The sequence below is a fragment of the Mesoplodon densirostris genome, chromosome 4, assembly GCF_025265405.1.
Source record: "Mesoplodon densirostris isolate mMesDen1 chromosome 4, mMesDen1 primary haplotype, whole genome shotgun sequence".
In the NCBI taxonomy this organism is placed as follows: domain Eukaryota; kingdom Metazoa; phylum Chordata; class Mammalia; order Artiodactyla; family Ziphiidae; genus Mesoplodon; species Mesoplodon densirostris.
The window spans coordinates 112,337,358-112,356,997 of record NC_082664.1 but is presented as its reverse complement, the minus strand read 5'-3'; positions in this window follow the sequence as shown (position 1 = coordinate 112,356,997).

Here is a 19,640-nt window from a genome sequence, read left to right as displayed (position 1 = left end):
TCTGGCTGTGCTAGTCTGTCATGGGACTGTTATCGACTGTGATGACTGGTCTGCATTATTGAATACTGTGGGTCAATGTGTCTGAGGTTGTCAGATCCCTGAGTGCTCAGTGACTGCCACATATCTCAGGATCAAAGTCCTTTTTACTAATGTGCCTGGATTAATGATAACTTCACATATGTTTCTCATTAGAATATGAACAAACTGAGTGACAAAATCATTTGTCAGCTGAGGTCCCTCCCAGGGACCATGCTAGGCAAAAAATTTGAAGGGAGCTCAATTGGTCTAATAGAAGTACCAGCCAGGACTGGAGTGTTTGAAAGCTCACCTGTTTGCATACATTAAGGAAAATGAGCTGTACAGAGATCTATAAATGTCTGGTTTAGGGACGACATGGGAACTCTTAGAGTGCTTGGCTGACAGCATCCATTCACTAATAGTAATCAGACTCTGGAGAACCAGCACATGAGTAGTGAGTCCCAGGATATACGTTTTTGTCTACCCTTGAGCCATTCACAAGATTTCCTTAGATGCTACAATCTTGTGAGTGAGCAGTAGTCTATTGAGGTCAATTATATAGTCAGTTCAAAAGATATTATGTCTTTACTTGTCAATTTTTTTTAGATAAAGCAAATATATGGAAATTTAAAAGTAGTTTGTATTTACAGGAATATCTTAGGACATGTTTTGAATTGATTGCTAACTCAGTCACAAAAATTCATAGTTATTTTTCTTCTCACCCAAAGAGAACTTTTCTAGACATTTGAGTGATGGAGTCACGTATATGCTGCACTAAATATTTTTAATTGTGAAATTATTGCGTTTCCAGTTCTTGGCATTTTATTGGTTAATATTCATATTCATTTAGTCTGTTTCACATGTGTTTTAAGGGAGATCCCAGTTTTAATGAGTGATTCTAAGGGTCCTTTGGAGAAATTTTGACCAGGTCTTAGAACAAATGACTTTCTATACTTTCCTCTTCCATGGAACAATGCTATTTTTATTCTTATCATACAGGTGGTCAGCAAATATATGTAATTAATACCTTATAACCTCTTATCAATTAATATTCAACTTGGAAGGTTTTCTTTCTCAACTCCTCTAATTTCCTCTGTGGTTTGCAGGTTGGAAGTAATATTGGAATTGCATGGAGTTCTTACCACTCCACCAAAGAAGAGCTGGTTTTGTCACTTCTGCCAGCTCCTTAACTAAGAAGAAATCCAATGATGCACTCTCAAGGTAACATCTAATCTTTTATAAATTCTTCCTGAGTTATTATTTTTTAAGTAATCAAGAATCTAACTGATGTTTTGTAGAGTCTGTCAATTCAAACAGTGTGAGGACTTAATAATCTGGTGATTCTTTGAGGCTTCTTTCTGTTCTTTTCCAGAATTTTTGCATTTTCTCAGTCTTCCTACTAATGCCTCATACAGGAATTAAGCATGGAGACGAAGGTAAAGCCATTCCTCACCAGTGTGGCAGAGAGAAATTGTTTCTACTGCGGGGTGTGCTTGGCCAAATGTCACTGAATCCTCAGCAGTGTGGCCTGGTGAGCACCACCCTGACAATAGGATGGGAAGTATTTCATGGTGAGAGGGCTCAGTGTCTGACTTCCTCTCTGAACCCTCCCAACCTCTCTAGTCACATGTCAGTATTTATTGTGCCTGTGTGAATCCTGCCTGCATTGCTGTGACCATACCATGTAGAATCAGGCATAGAGTAACTGTGCATCCTCTGCAAATTGCCAGGTTCCTGAGCTCAAGCAAGTTTAGTGCTATAAGTGATTTTTAGACGACTGTTCTTTATTTCCCTATCATGGCAGTTTTCTTCTCCCCAGTCCATTGGGTCACCTTTGAGGATAAAATAATTCTGAGGTTTAATTTACAGAACATATATGTATTATATGCATTGTTATGGTTGAATTGTTCACCAGGCCAACACTTTCCTGGAACTTTAAGCACATTCCGACAGTCTGATTGCACATTTAATTTGTCTGGCAGAAAATGTTAACAATATTTGCTCTTATGGAGGCCAGAGAGCCTAACACAATTAATGTTGTTGGAATAACACTGGAAATATCCTAGCAGAGCAATGCATTAGCTTATTTAATAGGAGGGTACATTATCGAATGCTACTGTCTTGTGCCTGACAGACCAATGGACAGGTTTACTTCTAATCTTTCCACATTTTTATTCTACTCCCACAGGGTAACAAGTATAGAGCTCAGGTTTCCTATGTAAATGTTTATTCCTTCCCCTTGAGATGCGACATGAAGGAAAGGCCCATCCTAAGAGGCCAGTGGGAATTCTCAAGTCAGTAAGCATTTGTCCCTAAAATTTTGACCTTCCTTCTAAGGATTATATAATATTCCAATTACCATAGGCACTGTCTATGATAGTCAGCTGTGGAGCCTGGATCAATGATGTGGGGTCTGGTCTCCATAACTGAGTAGAGTAGATAAGTGATGAACTTTGGAGTTTCTTTCACTTTCTGAGGCGAGCAGTGCCCTATTTTAGAAACTCATGTGTATCAATAATTGCTATAATAATTGATCTCATTTAAAAATCTGAACAAAACGAGTTACATAATCACTTCTGTGAAACTGAGGTCTAGCATAGATACCCACCCTAAGCAAAATATTTACAGGGTGGAGATCAGTGATTTCATTCATGTGGTATCAGGAAGAACTGTGGTATTAGAAAGCTAAGCTGCTTGCATGCATTAGAGGAACTGAACTGTACAGTGTCTATTCATGTCTAATTTTCAGGCAAAATTGCAACCCTTTGAGTCTTCAGCTAACAGCATAATAGACTTGTACGAAACAGACCCTGGGGAACTAGCACATGAGCACTGAAGATTCTAGAAATGGTTATACCTACACTTGAGCCATTCACACAGTTGTCTGAGCTGCTGGAGTCCTCTCTTAAGGGCTGTTTATAGGTGGTCAAAATACAGATTATGGATTTTTACTTTTCCCTAGTAAGTGAAACAAATATATGATAATTAAAAAGTAGGTACTATATGTGACACCTTCACAATATATTTTAATTTGCTTGCCAACCAGTCACTAGGATTGAATTATTGTTTCTTTGTTTTTTGTTTTTCTCATCAACCAAAAGAACAACACACGAGTACTGGCTTCAACTATATACTTTATTAAACATTTTCAGATGTGAAATAATTAAATTTCCAGTTCTTGTGTTTGCTTGTTTTAGATGGATTTCCTTAGCCACTTTTATATACCCCCAATGGATTTCTAATGTGTTTAAAGAAAGATCCTAGTTATAATGAATGAAGTTATGGTGAGTACACTGAGGAAACTTTGAGGCAAATGTCTTAGAACAAATATTTCTAAATTAATATGTTTCAAGGAGCGAGCATTTATAGTTCTTGTCATATTGATTGCCACTGAATATCTTTGATGTATTCCTTATAACAGCTTGTTACTAAATATTACATTAGGAAAGTTTTGTTTCTCAACTGCCTAATTTCCCTTGTGCTTTGCAGATTGGAAGTGATGTTAGAGAGAAGGACATTTTGCTGCTTGTAATTCTCACTGCCACACCAAAGAAGTGCTGTTTTTGTCACTTACACCAGCTCCATTCTCTGGGAAAAATCAAAACAATGCCTTCCATATGTAATATCCAATTTTAATAAATGTATATTCCTAGATTATTTTATTAGACAATTTAGAATTTTATTGCTTTTGTGAGGTGTCTGTTAATCCAAAGAGTGTGAGGCATTAATAATCTGGTGAGTCATATGAAGCACTTTTCCACCCCAAATTTTTGCACTATCTCTCTTTTGAATAATTTCAGAAACATCTCAGTAGAGTGATAATATGTATTACATGCTTATACATAGTGAACGCTCCTTTCTTGTATATAGTTGACAAATGGACTCATCCTACTTCTCATCTAGATGCACATTTATTCTTTCCCACAGGTTGACATGTTCCAAAAGCTGGGTTTCATATGGGTGAGTTTATCCCTTCCCCTTGAGATGAGACATGAAGGAAACTGTTGGGAATAATTCTGCTTCCCATCATCAAAGGCCTGTGTGAATTCTCACAAAGGTAAGCATTTTGTCCTGAGGATACTGATATTGTTTTAGGGACTTGCAATGTTTCAATGACACTGAGAGTCTATCTGCATTAGTCAAACATGGAACTGGGTCGATGATTGTGTTTGCTTGTCTCCATGACTTAGTAGCATGGACTGTGTATCCAGTGGTGATGGGATCCTTATTGTTCAATGTCTGTCACCTACCTCAGGCTCACAGTTGCTTTATAAACATGCTAGGGCCAATGATGGCTTCAGTAATTGTTCTGTTGGAAAATCTGGACAAAATGAGTGACAGAATCACTTCTCTGAAACTGAGTTCAAGATATATAAAAGGACACATAACAAAATTAGTGTTACTCTGAAGTAGATTGTGATAATTTAAGGTGCATTTGTAAACCCTAGGATCAGTACTAAGCAAATAACTCAAAAACATTAAAAGAACTACCAAAGAATTAAAATAGTACAATAAGAAGTATCTATTTAATACAAAAAAATGCAGCTAAGAATGAACAGAGAAACCAAAATGACATGACATCTAGAAAACAGATAGGAAAATGGCAGGCATAAATCCAACCACATGACCATTATATTAAATTTAAAAGACAGAAACTGGGAGATTTCATTTAAAAAATTAAACAGGGCTTCCCTTATGGAGCAGTGGTTGAGAGTCCACCTGCCGATGCAGGGGACATGGGTTCGTGCCCCGGTCCGGGAAGATCTCACATGCCACGGAGCGGCTAGGCCCGTGAGCCATGGCCGCTGAGCCTGCACGTCCGGAGCCTGTGCTCTGCAATGGGAGAGGCCACAACAGTGAGAGGCCCGTGTACCGCAAAAAAAATAAAAAATAAAAAAAACAGGTATACATTGTTTATAAAACAGATACTTTAGAACAAAAAACACAAACTGTCTGTAAGTAAAAGATTAGTAATTATATCATGCAGAGAATACCCAGAAGAGAGCAAGAGTGGCTATACTGACATCAGAGAAAATAGCCTTTATGGTAAATTATTACTAGAAATGAAGAAGGATATTATATGATAGAAGGTTTAATTACATAATCATCAAGTAATAGTGTCTCAAATTACATAAAGCAAAAACCAACATGATCAAAAGGTTAAATAGGCAATTAAGCAGTAACATCTGGGCTCTTCAGTGCCCTCTTCTTAAAAATTGATAGACCAATATAGAGAATCAGTGTGGTTATAGCATACTTGAGCAATCTTATCAACCAACTTGACCTGACATATATAGAACACTCTACCTAACAATAGCAGAGCACAAATTATATTCAAACACATCTGGAACATTTTCTGGCATAGGTTATATGCTAAGTTATAAAACTGAACTCAGTGAATTTTAAAAGATTGAAATTGTGTAGCGTATGCTCTGTGACCACAGAAGAATTAAATTAGAAATAAAACAAGTCAGTCTGGGTTATTACTAAATATTTGGAAATTAACATCTTTTATAAGAACCCATGGTCAAAGACAAAATTATAAAAGAAAACATTTAGAACTGAGTGGAATACAACTAAAGACTTGCCTAGAGGGAAATTTATAGTTTTAAATGATTATATCAGAAAAGAGGAAAAATATCAAACAAATAATCTAAGCTTTAACCCTAAGAAGCAAGAAAAAGACTAAACTAGAGAATTAAACCCAAATCAAGTAAAAGGGAGTAAATAATAAATTTCTGAGCAAAGATCAATGACATAAAAGTAAAACCCAGCATAACTATAGGGAAAACCCATGAAACTGAAAGCTAGATTGGTTGGAGGAATGCTACTATTTGTCTCATTGTGTTTTCTTGAGAGGAGGTGGCTGTGGAGGAAAGCAATGTTCTAGTTGCACTTTAAACTCAGTAACATGCCATTGATATTAGGTTTGCATTACTATCAGTATCAGTGCTGATCTCTGTGAAGTTTCCAGAAGATTCATTGACAATATACCATCATTCAAATTTACCTGTTGCCAGCCAGTGGTTTTTTAAAATTTGTTTTTGTTTATTTGTTCATTTTGTTTTGCTTGTCAATAGTTTAATCTATTTTGGGAGGACTCTTGTTATAACATCAGATACATACATTAATAATATGGTGAGTCCTCCATGGTTTCCATTCCTGTAGATTCTAGGATTTTTGACACTTCTGTGCTTAGCTCAAAGCACAAAGGCATTAGACATTGAGAGTGTTTGAATAGTTCTTTCCTTTTTAGGAATGAAGATGATGTTGGGCCAAAATGAGGTATATGATTGAGAGAAGGTCCATGAAACCTCAGCAGTGTGTCCTGTTGAGTGACCATTTGAAGAGAATGGGAAACTGCCCCAAACACAGTTCATGACAGAATGGAACACTCTATGCACTCCTTACCTGTTTAGTTATTTTTCTCAAATTAACGAGCATTCACAGTGTATTCTCAACATAGTCGATGTCATCTTCCTGGGGTGAAAAATTGGTTCTTGGAGACCAAAAGAAATCTTAAATATTACAGTGGTTCATTGTCCTCCAAACAGCCATAGTACATAAGCAGATATACAGCATATCTGTGGTACTAAAATTTGGGGGCAGGGTTGAAAACTAGGAGAAAATGTCTAAGAAGGATATCCAGGCAGGTGATTGGAAAAAAAGATTGTGAAACACTGTTGAAGATGTTTCTGCCATCCAACTATATAAAAAACAGGTGTGATGTAAGCCAGAGCACTTGCTACCATTTGCCAAGATTTCCTTAGTAGTAGCAGGTTTTACAGAGACAGTGATTTAAGAAGGTTGTGTTTGTTTTCCCATTAGAGGCACTTAATATCTTTCTCTTCCTCAATACATTATCTTAAATTAGGTCTTAAATATTTTCTGAAGAAGTGTGTCTATGTAGGTTCATTTGAAGGCAATGGCTGCTTATCTTCTATTGGGACTTTCAGAAAACTCAAAGTCTACATCTATATATTTTCCAGAAGGAATATTTAGGACTAAATTTGCTGTGTCTGAGACCAATGGCTATTGCCATTGTGCAATAACATATGCACAATGATATGCTTTTTCTCACCCCTAAGATTTCCAGACCTTTGGTCAGCAGAAACCAAAGTTCTATTGGACAGAAGTTATCTAGAGCTATTACATGTATGTCACTATATGATAAGAGATGTAATTATTATAAAAATAACATCTTTAAAATACTTGTTGAAATTTTAAGTAAGATTATTTTGGAAAAATATGTTGGAAAATAAAATTATAAGCTATCACATTATGATAAATATTTCTAAATTTGTTTATTGACTTGTCAGGAAGCAAGAAAATGAAATAAGACAGTGGCCTTGTATCAATATGTTTATATTCAGAAGACCAATGTATGTTTTAACAAGTGTATGTTTTTTGCTTAACTTTAATATAAAAGTTAAAATTTTACTCCTTTATATAAATCTAGTATTTCAGTATATTTTAATGGTTGACATAATAATAGAAGAAAACCTGTAAATACATTTGATAAAATTTGTGATATAGTGTTCTGCAGATGACTTCAGAAAGAGTATTCAGACATCACTTCAAGATAGATACAGTTTTTCATTTGTTCATCGAGTGATCAGCAAAGTTGAGATCAGTAAATCATATGTAAGCCATTGTTCTCTGCATTTTTGAAGATAATCTGAACATAGTAATCAAATGTGTTCTTCATTTTGTCACATCTATAGTTATATTGAGATTACTTAAAATCATATATTAAAATATTGTATTTATGGATATGTTTTAGATGAAGAATAGTTAGTACACTTCTGATTATTGCACAGAACTGTACCTTTTCACTAGATTATTGTTTGGGGGAAAATTTTAGACTATTTTTTTAAAAAGAGTAATTTAGTTTAATCCAATGTTTCTAGGTATTTGGTTGTTATTGACAGGGATATTTTTTCTAAAGATGGTCTTACAATAATTGATAAACTAGAAACAATGTTCTTTGGCCATTGGAATTATTGGGAGCTTCTGTTGGACTTCACTGGGTTGTAATAGAGAAACCATGTTTTCATTGATCTGTACATAATAGTAAAAAAATATTGTTTTCTAACATTTAGTCTTAATGGAATAGGAATATTTTCCCTTGCTAACATAATTATTGGTCAGATACTCTCTGTGTCTATTGGACCTCAGGGGGAAAGGAGAGCAGTGCATTTCTGAAGGTTGTGCACATAACACACAAAGGACTTAGCGACATCCACCCTGCCCAGTCTGTGTGTAGCACAGGATACCCACATTTTATGAATGTTTTATTGTTAAATTAGATTACATGCATGTGTGTTTGTGTACAGTTTATATGTACACATAGGTGCATTTATATCTGCATATACTCTTTCTTAAACTGTTATTTTTCCTCTTTTTTTTTCCCCCGTCAGGTGATAGAGCCTAGAAGGAAAGGGAAACTGTCTATGCTTTTACCTTAACTTTTGAAAGTCAGTTCTAGAGAAGGAGGTGACAACTTACTTCTCAGCCAGTGCTCTCCCTTCCTACCTGTGGTCCTTTGGACACCCTCACAGGTATGACTATACAGGCAGGGAACTGCATGTTTATTAGAAAAAGGCCTCAGATGGATAGGCATTGATAGATCTTGCTCTTCTTAAGTTTGATGACATTTGGTTGTAGCTAAATTGCAATAAAAACCAATCCAAGAGCCAGATGAGAGTGAGAATAGTAATTAGAAGTTACAGCTTTGGGTCATAACAGGTCTTCCTAAATGGGGGTCTTTCCTCAGCTATTCTATCCTAAAACTAAATCTACCTCTATAAGACCATTTACTGAGTTACTTCTCAGCTCTTTATTTGTATGACTGATTCATCAAATGGGGTTTTAATTTCTTATGGCCTGATGTTTTTAAGATTCATTTTTGTGACACAAGCACCTAATGGGCTGTCAGACATAGAGTAGGCTTTCAATAAAATTTTATTGAGAATAGATATATGAATAGATGATATAGAGTGATTTTATAAATAACCTGACCAACCAACTAAGCAGAAAAAAATAAATGATAAAAAAGAAACAATTTTCAGCAGGATCCAGGCAATCTAGTCAGCTTTGGAAATATACAAGAGAGAAAGGCTCTGATACAAGGTGCTGATATTGAAATGTATAGCGTTATGAGCAGCTAGCTAGGTATAAGTTCAGAGCTGCATAACGGAATAGAAAGCAGCTTCCAAATGAAATCAATCTGGGAGAGTACCGAAGGGTGACTTCCCAGCTTCCAGCTGAATTGCCTTTTTCACTGGAAGTGGTGTTTCTTTTCTTCCCATCCCCCCTCAGAAGATGACTTCTTGGGAACTCTTCTGGGAATGAATGATACCAGTAAATCCCTGAAGCAAGATTCTTCAGACAGAGCCTATTCACCTACCTGTTGTCCAAGGGCTACCCTCTGAAGGTAAGGTTTTTGTCAGAATAGTCCTTGCTTTCTAGGAGCAACCACATCTGGGTAGAAAGTTAGACATTAATTTTCTGAAGATTGATGACTTGTGGTTACATTCTAATTGAAAGGCCAGATTGTATAATGAGTTAAGAGATATAACTTCTGACCTGTGTGAGGTGATACCTCACTGTGGTTTTGACTTGCATTTCTCTAATGATTAGTGATGTTGAGCATCTTTTCATGCATTTGTTGGCCATCTGTATGTCTTCTTTGGAGAAATGTCTATTTTGGTTTTCTGCCCATTTTTGGATTGGGTTGTTTGTTTTTGTGATATTGAGCTGCATGAGCTGCTTGTATATTTTGGAGATTAATCCTTTGTCAGTTCCTTCATTTGCAAATATTTTCTCACATTCTGAGGGTTGTCTTTTGGTCTTGTTTATGGTTTCCTTTGGTATGCAAAAGCTTTTAAGTTTCATTAGGTCCCTTTTTTTTTTTTTTTTTTTGCAGTATGCGGGCCTCTCACTGTTGTGGAGCACAGGCTCCGGACGTGCAGGCTCAGCGGCCATGGCTCACGGGCCTAGCTGCTCTGTGGCATGTGGGATCTTCCCAGACTGGGGCATGAACCCATGTCCCCTGCATCGGCAGGTGGACTCTCAACCACTGCGCCACCAGGGAAGCCCTCCATTTTTTATTTTTGTTTTTATTTCCCTTACTCTAGTAGATGGGTCCAAAAGGATCTTGCTGTGATTTATGTCATAGAGTGTTCTGCCTATGTTTTCCTCTAAGAGTTTTATAGTGTCTGGCCTTACATTTAGGTCTTTCATCCATTTTGAGGTATCACCTCACAGCGGTCAGAATGGCCATCATCAAACAAATCTACAAACAATAAATGCTGGAGAGGGTGTGGAGAAAAGGGAACCCTCCTGCACTGTTGGTGGCAATGTAAATTGATACAGCCACTATGGAGAACAGTATGAAGGTTCCTTAAAAAACTAAAAATAGAACCACCATATGACCCAGCAATCCCACTACTGGGCATATACCCTAAGAAAACCATAATTCAAAAAGAGACACATACCACAATGTTCACTGCAGTACTGTTTACAATAGCCAGGACATGGAAGCAATCTAAATGTCCATCAACAGATGATTGGATAAAGAAGATGTGGTACATATATACAATGGAATATTACTCAGCCATTAAAGGAAACGAAATTGAGTTATTTGTAGTGAGGTGGATGGACCTAGAATCTGTCATACAGAGTAAAGTAAGTCAGAAAGAGAAAAACAAATCCCATATTCTAATGCATATATATGGAGTTTAAAAAAGCGGTACTGATGGACCTAGTGGCAGGGCAGGAATAAAGATGCAGATGTAGAGAACAGACTTGAGGACACCGGGTGGGGGGTGGGGAAGGTGAAGCTGGAATGAAGTGAGAGAGTAGCATTGAGGTATATACACTACCAAATGTAAAATGGATGGCTAGTGGGAAGCTACTGCATAGCACAGGGAGATCATCTTGGTACTTTGTGATGACCTAGAGAGACGGGATAGGGAGGGTGGGAGGGAGGATCAAGAGGGAGGGGATGGGGGATATATGTATACATATAGCTGATTCACTTTGTTGTACAGCAGAAACTAACACAACATTGTAAAGCATTTATACTACAATAAAGCTGTGGGGGGGGGAAAGAGATACAACTTTTCTTGTATACCTTCATAGCTTTTCTACATCTTGGTTAGTACATTTACTGTTAATATGAAAGATTTCCTTAACTTTTCTTATCCAACAAACTAAATTCCTTGGCTGGATCCATTGTGTTACCAGAGAATTATTATATGCATGAGATATAATAGATTCTCAATAATTATTAGACTGGAAGGTAGACAAGTAGTTTTGCCTGAAATAATTGAGTCAATGAATGAGTGACCTAGAACTTTAAAGAGCCAAATTCAGAGGGCAAGAGACAGATAAAAATTTGAGATAGTTGGAGATCTCCATCATTTTTTGGCCAAGCAATGGAGAAAAAGTATCACCAGTGTTTAGCATCCTTTAGGAAGTCTTAAAGTCACTTTTCTGGCCATAGCAGCCACCCAGCTGCTGAAAATGTGGTTTTCTCTGTGTATTCTGGGTAGATTTTTTCAGAACATGTAGAGGAAGAGTGTACAAGGATTTCATAGCCCCCCTGACAGGCTCCTTAGAAAATGTGTGCCTCACCCTTGCCAATTTTCCCCACTGTGTCCTTGCAGGTGATGACCACAGAGACGAGGTGGATTTGTTACTGTGGGTACCATTACTTCTACCATCAGCTTCTCCAAAACAATGATACAGTCTTCTTTGCTTCTTTGTGCATGGAAACTCTTCTCTTTCCTGTGTTGCAGTGGATTCCTCCTGCAGATAAGAAATGCTTAACTGAGAAATGCTCATGTTGGGATATCATCGATGAGACTTTAATTTGGGCATGGTGACTGTTTCCCTTGCTTCCACTTGACTCAATCCCAGGAGCCTCAGTAGAGGAAATATTATTGCACAAGAAACTCAGAATGATGGAATTGCTCAGTGCTCCCATAAATATACATTTATAATTTTCATTTGCCATGTGGTAAATTTAAAAATTAAGATCTATTAAATTTTTTTTCAAAAATTCAAAGCATATCTAAATATCTAATATATAAATTAAGTGCCCTCCTCTCTCCCAATTCTATCTCCCAGAGTTACCCTCTATTAAGTGAGTTGTGTGCATTCTTTAAGTGGATAGATGCACACACACACAAACACACACACACAAGCTATTTTGGGGGGTTCTGGAAGTGGAGCTATATTGTACACATTATTCTGCAAATTGCATTTCATTTAACAGTTTTTTCAATACCCTTTTTCTGTTTCAGTAATACATATCTGTCATTTCTTGAATGACTGCATGATTGTTTTGTACATGAAATATAATTAAATGTTTTAAGCATTTCTCATTCATAGATATTTATGTTAGCACCAAATTTCTGTGCAATGAACCTCCCTATATATCAATAATTTGCATTTGTCTATTATGTCATAATAAATTACTTAGCAGTGAAAATACTGGGATTAAGTATATGCACATTTCAAATTTTGAAAATGATCACAAGATTTCCTTTAAAATGTGGTAAAAACTTTATCTTCAAATAGCAATGAATGAGATTGCCACCTTTCCCACAACCTCACAGATAATGAATTTTATGACTATTTAAAATCTTTGCCAGTGTGATAGCCCAAACTATTGTCTTAAATTGTATTTATTTCATTTTTGAGTGTGATCATTTTTTCATATGTTTATTAGCCATCTGTATTTTTAAATTTTCTTTTTATATCCAATTTTGGGTGTGGGTGGAGGTTTTAATCTCTTGCTAATTTCAGAGAGCTCATTTATTATTGGGGGAATAAGCTTTCAATTGTCAAGCATTACAGATATTTTTTACACACTTTTAAACTTCATTTTTGTTATAAGAATGTGTATGATTGTTATGTGTCCGAGTATAACCATGTTCGCTTTTATGGCTTCTGAGTTTCATGTCATTTTAGAAAGATATTTACACTGATTCCATAAAACTCTTCACCTATGTTAACTTTTAATTCTTTTGTGTTTTTTAATTCAAATTCTTAAATCATGAGAAAGTTTTTTTATTTCAAATCTTAAAAATGCCAAGTTATTTGCCATTACTTGCGATTATTTGCCAATAATTGCCCATTTTTCTGTAATGCCATCTTGCATATATACTGTATTCTCATCTGTGACTGGCTCCATTTTTGTTCTGTGGGTCTGTGTGTCTCTTCTTCTGCCTCCTGTCTCATGCGTCTTCTCATTGGAAGAAATTACAGTTTAGACTGCAATTTCATCAACTTCAATAAATTAATTTAGTGGAGAATTGGTTTTTAACAATAGTCTTCCTATCCAAGAACAAGGTATGTCTTTCTTTTTATTCAATAATTTTAATTACTGTTAATATTTTCACTTTGTGGTGGGGGTATCTTCTTTCCGTTTATTTTCTTACTTGATAATTTTTCTATATCTGAAAGTTTTGTTTTGTTTTGGGGGTAAGTGATCTCCTTACTCTTTCTCATGGCTTTTCAGATTTTTTTTCAAATTATGTACTAAATCCTTTGAAAATACTGATAGTTGTGATTCTCCTCTTCCAAATGATCTGGATTTTAGTTATGTTGATAAAATTCACTGACTGGTACTGTCAGAGTACTTAAACAATTGTGGAAATATTACCCACCGTTGATTTAATTAGGTTTTAATGGATACTTCTTGGGTTTGACCAGCATGTTTTTGCTGGTCTATTAAGTAAAAAGACTCTCAGAAACCTACTGCAGCAAGGGAAAACACCACTTTGACAAGGTTTAGTAGTGTTTCAGAAGCAGGAAATTAGGGCTTTGAAGGATGGGCTGATGTGGTTTAAGGCAGGATTTTCAAGACAGGGAACTGGTTAGGAGTGGGCAAAATTTGTCCTGCATTAGTTTGAAGTCGGTGAAAGAGTAAGATGAGGACCTTGATGTGAGTTTAGATAATCAAATTTTTGTCTGATGAATGAGCTACTTCCCTATATGAGTAATATGTTATCAATAATGGAAGAACTATTTGCTTAGATGAACAAACTGAATTTATTTGTTGGTTTACAGTTCTATCTTGTTTATAGAAACCTGCTAGGGGTGGTATCAGGTCTTAGTTCCAATACGTAAGTTATTTTAATGTAAGTGGCCTCAGCCATCAAAGTAAGATGCTAATTTTAAATTTGAGATTCTTGTGTATTGTGTTAGGAAAAGTCTCTTACCTTTGATATATTTCTAAAGAATTTTAATCAAAACCAAGTGGTAGGGCTTCCCTGGTGGCGCAGTGGTTCAGAGTCCACCTGCCGATGCAGGGGACACGGGTTCGTGCCCCGGTCCGGGAAGATCCCACATGCTGCAGAGCGGCTACACCCATGAGCCATGGCCGCTGAGCCTGCGTGTCCGGAGCCTGTGCTCTGCAACGGGAGAGGCCACAACAGTGAGAGGCCCACGTACCGCAAAAAAAAAAAAAAAAAAAAAAAACCAAGTGGTAGATGTAATGAAATGCTTTTTGCATAAACAATTATATTATTCTTTAAAGTTTTATCATTGTGAAATAATTCATTTTTAATATTGAAATTTCCTTATATTCCTTTTATTGTTCCTTCAACAAACTCATTTTGGTTAAAAAAAGTTTTGCTTTTTAAATTTACTACTGAATTATGAGTATCTTAATTTGATTTGGAATTTTTGCAGGTGTACTACTTAGATGAAACTGATCTGTAATTTTCTTTTTTGTTCTATTTTTGTCGTGTTTGTATATTAGATTTTCTGGTTGTGTTAAAATAATTTTAAGGATTTTCTTTTTACTCTGTGCTCTAGAATGGGTTGAAAAGGTTTAGCATTAACATCAGCAGTTAAGCGAACACATCATTTAAATCATCTGAATTCTCCTTTGTTTTTGGTGGTTTGGAGTAGAACTGAGGCTAACTATCTAGAAAGTGTTCTCACTTTTTTCTACGGTTATTGTTTATTTTTTGTTTTATTATCTTATATTTAACTTGTTTTCTACTAGAAAATCACAGTCCAAGTAGATTTGCAAACACGGTAGGATGAAGTAATACAAAGTGTTCTTTCATCACTCTGTTAATTTCTCGTCTCAATTAATATCCATTTTCATTCCAGTCTTGGTTGCTTCTGCTATGTCTTTTTTAATGAAATGAGTTTGACTCATGGATTTTTAGCATCACTAGTTCTCCATTCTCCTGTCTCCCAATCAGCTCTTTGGTATAATTTATCACTGTTGGTTTTTTTTAATGTTCTAATTTATTTATATATTTTTTCTGTATTCCTCTGTGGTTTATGCCTAATAAATTCTTAAACATGTGTAATCCACTGATTTTCACTTGTTCTTGGTAATGAAAGATTTTCTCTGTTCTGAATTTTATAAAACTTCACACAGAGTATAAGGAGAAAAGAACAGTGACTTTGCAAATACCGGTAACCCAGGTTCTACCACATTTTGCCATATTCACTTCATATTATTTTTATAGTATTTTTAAATAAGTTAGAGAAATCATAACACCGCTTTCCTCCAGAAGCATTTTTTAATTTTATTTTTAAAATCATAATATATGTTACAAAATTCAAAATTGAAAAAGAGATTTTCAGTGAAAGGTAATTTATCTTTTCAATTCTGTCTTCCATAACCACTCAATTTCCCTTTCCTGGAGATAACTAGTGTTACAGTTTCTTGTGTTTCCTTTCGGACATACATATACACATACATACACATACACACATCACACACACATCCCAAAATGTGTGTGAGTATATGCATAGATACACACACATACTTTTATAGTGTTCTGTACTTCCTTTTATGTTATATATCTATGTAATGTATAAATATTTTTAATATTTCTAGCAGATCAGCTCATATCAGTAATAAGGAGCTTCCTTATTTTTTAAAAATTTATACTTTTACTGGGTCTGATGAACCCAGGGGCAGGACAGGAATAAAGATGCAGATGTAGAGAACCGACTTGAGGACACAGGGAGGGGGAATGGTAAGCTGAGATGAAGTGAGAGAGTGGCATGGACATATATACACTACCAAATGTAAAATAGATGTCTAGTGGGAAGAAGCTGCATAGCACAGGGAGATAAGCTCAGTGCTTTGTGACCACCTAAAGGGATGGAATAGGGAGAGTGGGAGGGAGATGCAAGAGGGAGGGGATATATGTATACATATAGCTGACTCAGTTATACAGCAGAAACTAACACAACATTGTGAAGCAATTATACTCCAATAAAGATGTTTTTAAAATATTTATAATTTTACACAGGTAAAATTTACATAGTTAAATGCATAGATCTTAATAGTGTAATTCAGTGAGTTTTCTTAAAAGTATATACCTGGGCTTCCCTGGTGGCGCAGTTGTTGAGAGTCCGCCTGCCAATGCAGGGGACACGGGTTCATGCCCCTGTCTGGGAGGATCCCACATGCTGCAGAGTGGCTGGGCCCATGAGCCATGGCCGCTGAGCCTGCGCATCCGGAGCCTGTGCTCTGCAAAGGGAGAGGCCACAACAGTGGGAGGCCCGCGTACCACAAAAAAAAAAAAAAAAAAGTATATACCTATGTAACTACTACCTTATTCAGTAGGTAGAATATTTTTTATTACTTGAGAACCTCCCCTACTGCCTCATTCCAGCTAAGCCTAATTCTCGTAGGAGACAATGTTCTGATTTCTATCATCATAGATTAGTTTTGCCTGTTTTCACAATTAATTAAATGAAATCACACAGTATATGTCTGACTTCTTCCACTCATCATAATGATATTGAGAGTTATCCATGTTATTGCCTGTATCAGTAAGTTTAATTTTTTTTTCTGTTTAGTTATGGAGTAACATTCCATTGAACGGGCATATTGCAATTTGTTTATTCATTCTCCTGTTGATGGACATCTGGGTTGTTTCCAGTTTTTAGCTATTTTGAATATGTTAGCAAATATTTTATGCAATTACCAAAAAATTGAACTTGCTTGATTATAAGATATATTTTGCTTAATTTTATAAGAAACTGTCAAAGAGTCTTCTAAAGAGGTGGAAATTTTTCACTCTCCATATATATCAGTGACATATGATATTTTCAATTACTGTCCATCATCACCAACATTTGAAGTTGTCATTCTTTTAAATCTTATTCACTTGAGTGAGTGTGAGATGTTATCTTATTGTGACTTCAGTTTACAGTTTGGTCACTTAAGAAGATAAAAAATTTTCATAAGTTTAGCTGTCAGTTATAAATCTTAGGTAAAGTTTCTGTTTAATTTTTCCCAAAATTTTATTTATTATTTTGAAGTAGTTTTAGACTTACAGGAAATTTTCAAAAATAGTATAGAGAGTTCTTATATATTCTTTACCCTGATTTCCTAATGTTAACATCTTATATAACCATTATTATAACATTAATACATGTAACAATCTTTGAAATATGTAAATACTATTAACTAGTCTGAAGACCATAATTTTAATTTTGCCAATTGTCCACTAATGTCCTTTTTTCTAGTTCAGAATCCAATTCAAGATTCCATATTTCATTTCTTTGTCATGTTTCCTTTTTCTCTATGCCAAGCCCCTAATCTGGGGGAGTACCTCAGTCCTTCTTTGTATTTCATAACCTTGGCACATTTGAGAAAACTAGGCTGTAATTTTGTACAAAAGTCCTCAATCTGGCTTGTCTCATACTTTAATGATGAGATTGGGGTTATGCAATTTTGGTAAAGATAACACAGCGGTGATAGTGTGTGCTTTTAGTGGATCATATCAGGAGTGCATGAAGTCAATATGTCTTATTTCAGCAAATGTTAAATATGGTCACTTTTGGTTAAAGTGGTGTATGCCAGGCTTCTCCACTACAAAGTTACTACTTTTCTCTTTTCAATTAACAAATATTTTCTGAGGAGATACTTTGAGACTATGTAAATATTGTCTTTCTCATCATACATTTACTCACTAATTTTAGTACCCATTGATCATTCTTGCCTACATAAATTAATACTATGATGTTTGACTAATGATAGTTTTCTATTTCCATGATACTTTCTACACTTATTCATCAGAATTTAACTATAGGGCAGAACTCTTCCCTGCCCCCCCCCCATTTTTTATGTATTCGGTTGTTGTTCTACATCAGTATGGATTTATGATATTTACTTTGGTCTATGAGTTTTCACATATTGTTATAATTATTTATTTTTACTTCTAATTTTTTTTTTAAGATTTGACCATTGGGAGCTCCTTTAAAGTTGGCCCCTGTGTTCTTTTACCATGCCCACATAATTTTTTGACCACTTATTTATTTTCTGGTTCCACAGATGTTCTAGATTTATCTTATATTTTCCTTCCGCAAACCTGGAATCAACCATTACTTCAAGGAGCTCTGGTTCTTTGTATTGGAAAATAGTATTTAGAAACCAAGATCTGAGTGTTATGTGTGCTCATTACTACTGGGAAATCATTTCTTCTAGGCCCTACGAATGCACAGAGTTGGGGAATATTTTTAGGTTTACTCATACACACATGCACCCACCTAAAAAACTTCTATCTCTCTCCATCTGTGTGTTTGTATCTCCATACTAATGTTTCTGATTATGACTTATTTTATTCTTCCCTCTCTCCCTATTTGTAACTCCTTTCTCTAACAGCAAGAAACCTACCTTTCATCATCCACAATAGTTTCTTATTTCCTTAATCCAATAAGTAGTAGTTTCAGAATTGCTAAAACATACCCCTTTAAAAATTAAAGCACTAACTAAAATACAGTGTTCAAATACAGGGCTTTTGTTTCTTTACCCTTACAGTATCAAGTCAGCACGTTAAATAGATAAGTTAGTTTTTCCCCCGAACCCACTACATATGTTAATCTTAGAGTCAGGTATTTCTCTCTCTTATTGTTTATATTCCAATTTGAGTTCCTCCCCCTCATGGTTGACTCTGTTTATTTTTTCAATATAAAACATTACTGTGGTTCTAAGAATTAGAAATCTGAGGATTGTTGTTCTTCCCCCATTACTGGTCCTATTCCTCCCACCTTTCCAGGTAACTAGTCTCCTTAGTTTCTGGTTTATCTTTTCTTTTTTCCTTGTTCACAACTGGGTAAATACATGTATATTTTTTCATATCCCCATCCTTCTTACATGAATGGCAGCATATTATAGATGGTCTTTTACAGTTTGCTTTTTCCACTTCATTATCATGGAAATCATTTCATCAGTATGGAGACTCAAAGAGGTCTTCCTCAGTGTTTTGGATGATACTTAACTCTGTACATACTGCAATATGTTCCACCACTGTGCTCTATAAGAATTGTTTGCAGTAGTTTTAAATTGCAGAAACTTTTAAATTGGGTTGTTTATTCACTCTTCATTTGTAAGAGTTCTTTATATTATGAGGATACACATTTCTTGACCAATATTTGTATTGCAAATGTTTCTCCCATTAAGTAGCTTACATTTTCCTTCTTTCTTTCTCTTTATTTTCCTTTAAATACCATGTGGTCTAAGTTTTTAAATAGCCCAAATTTTCTAATTGTTCATCCCTTACTGCTGTTATTCTCATTCTATTTTCCTTTTTCTTTTGCTCTTTTTTTAAACTGAGATGAAATTG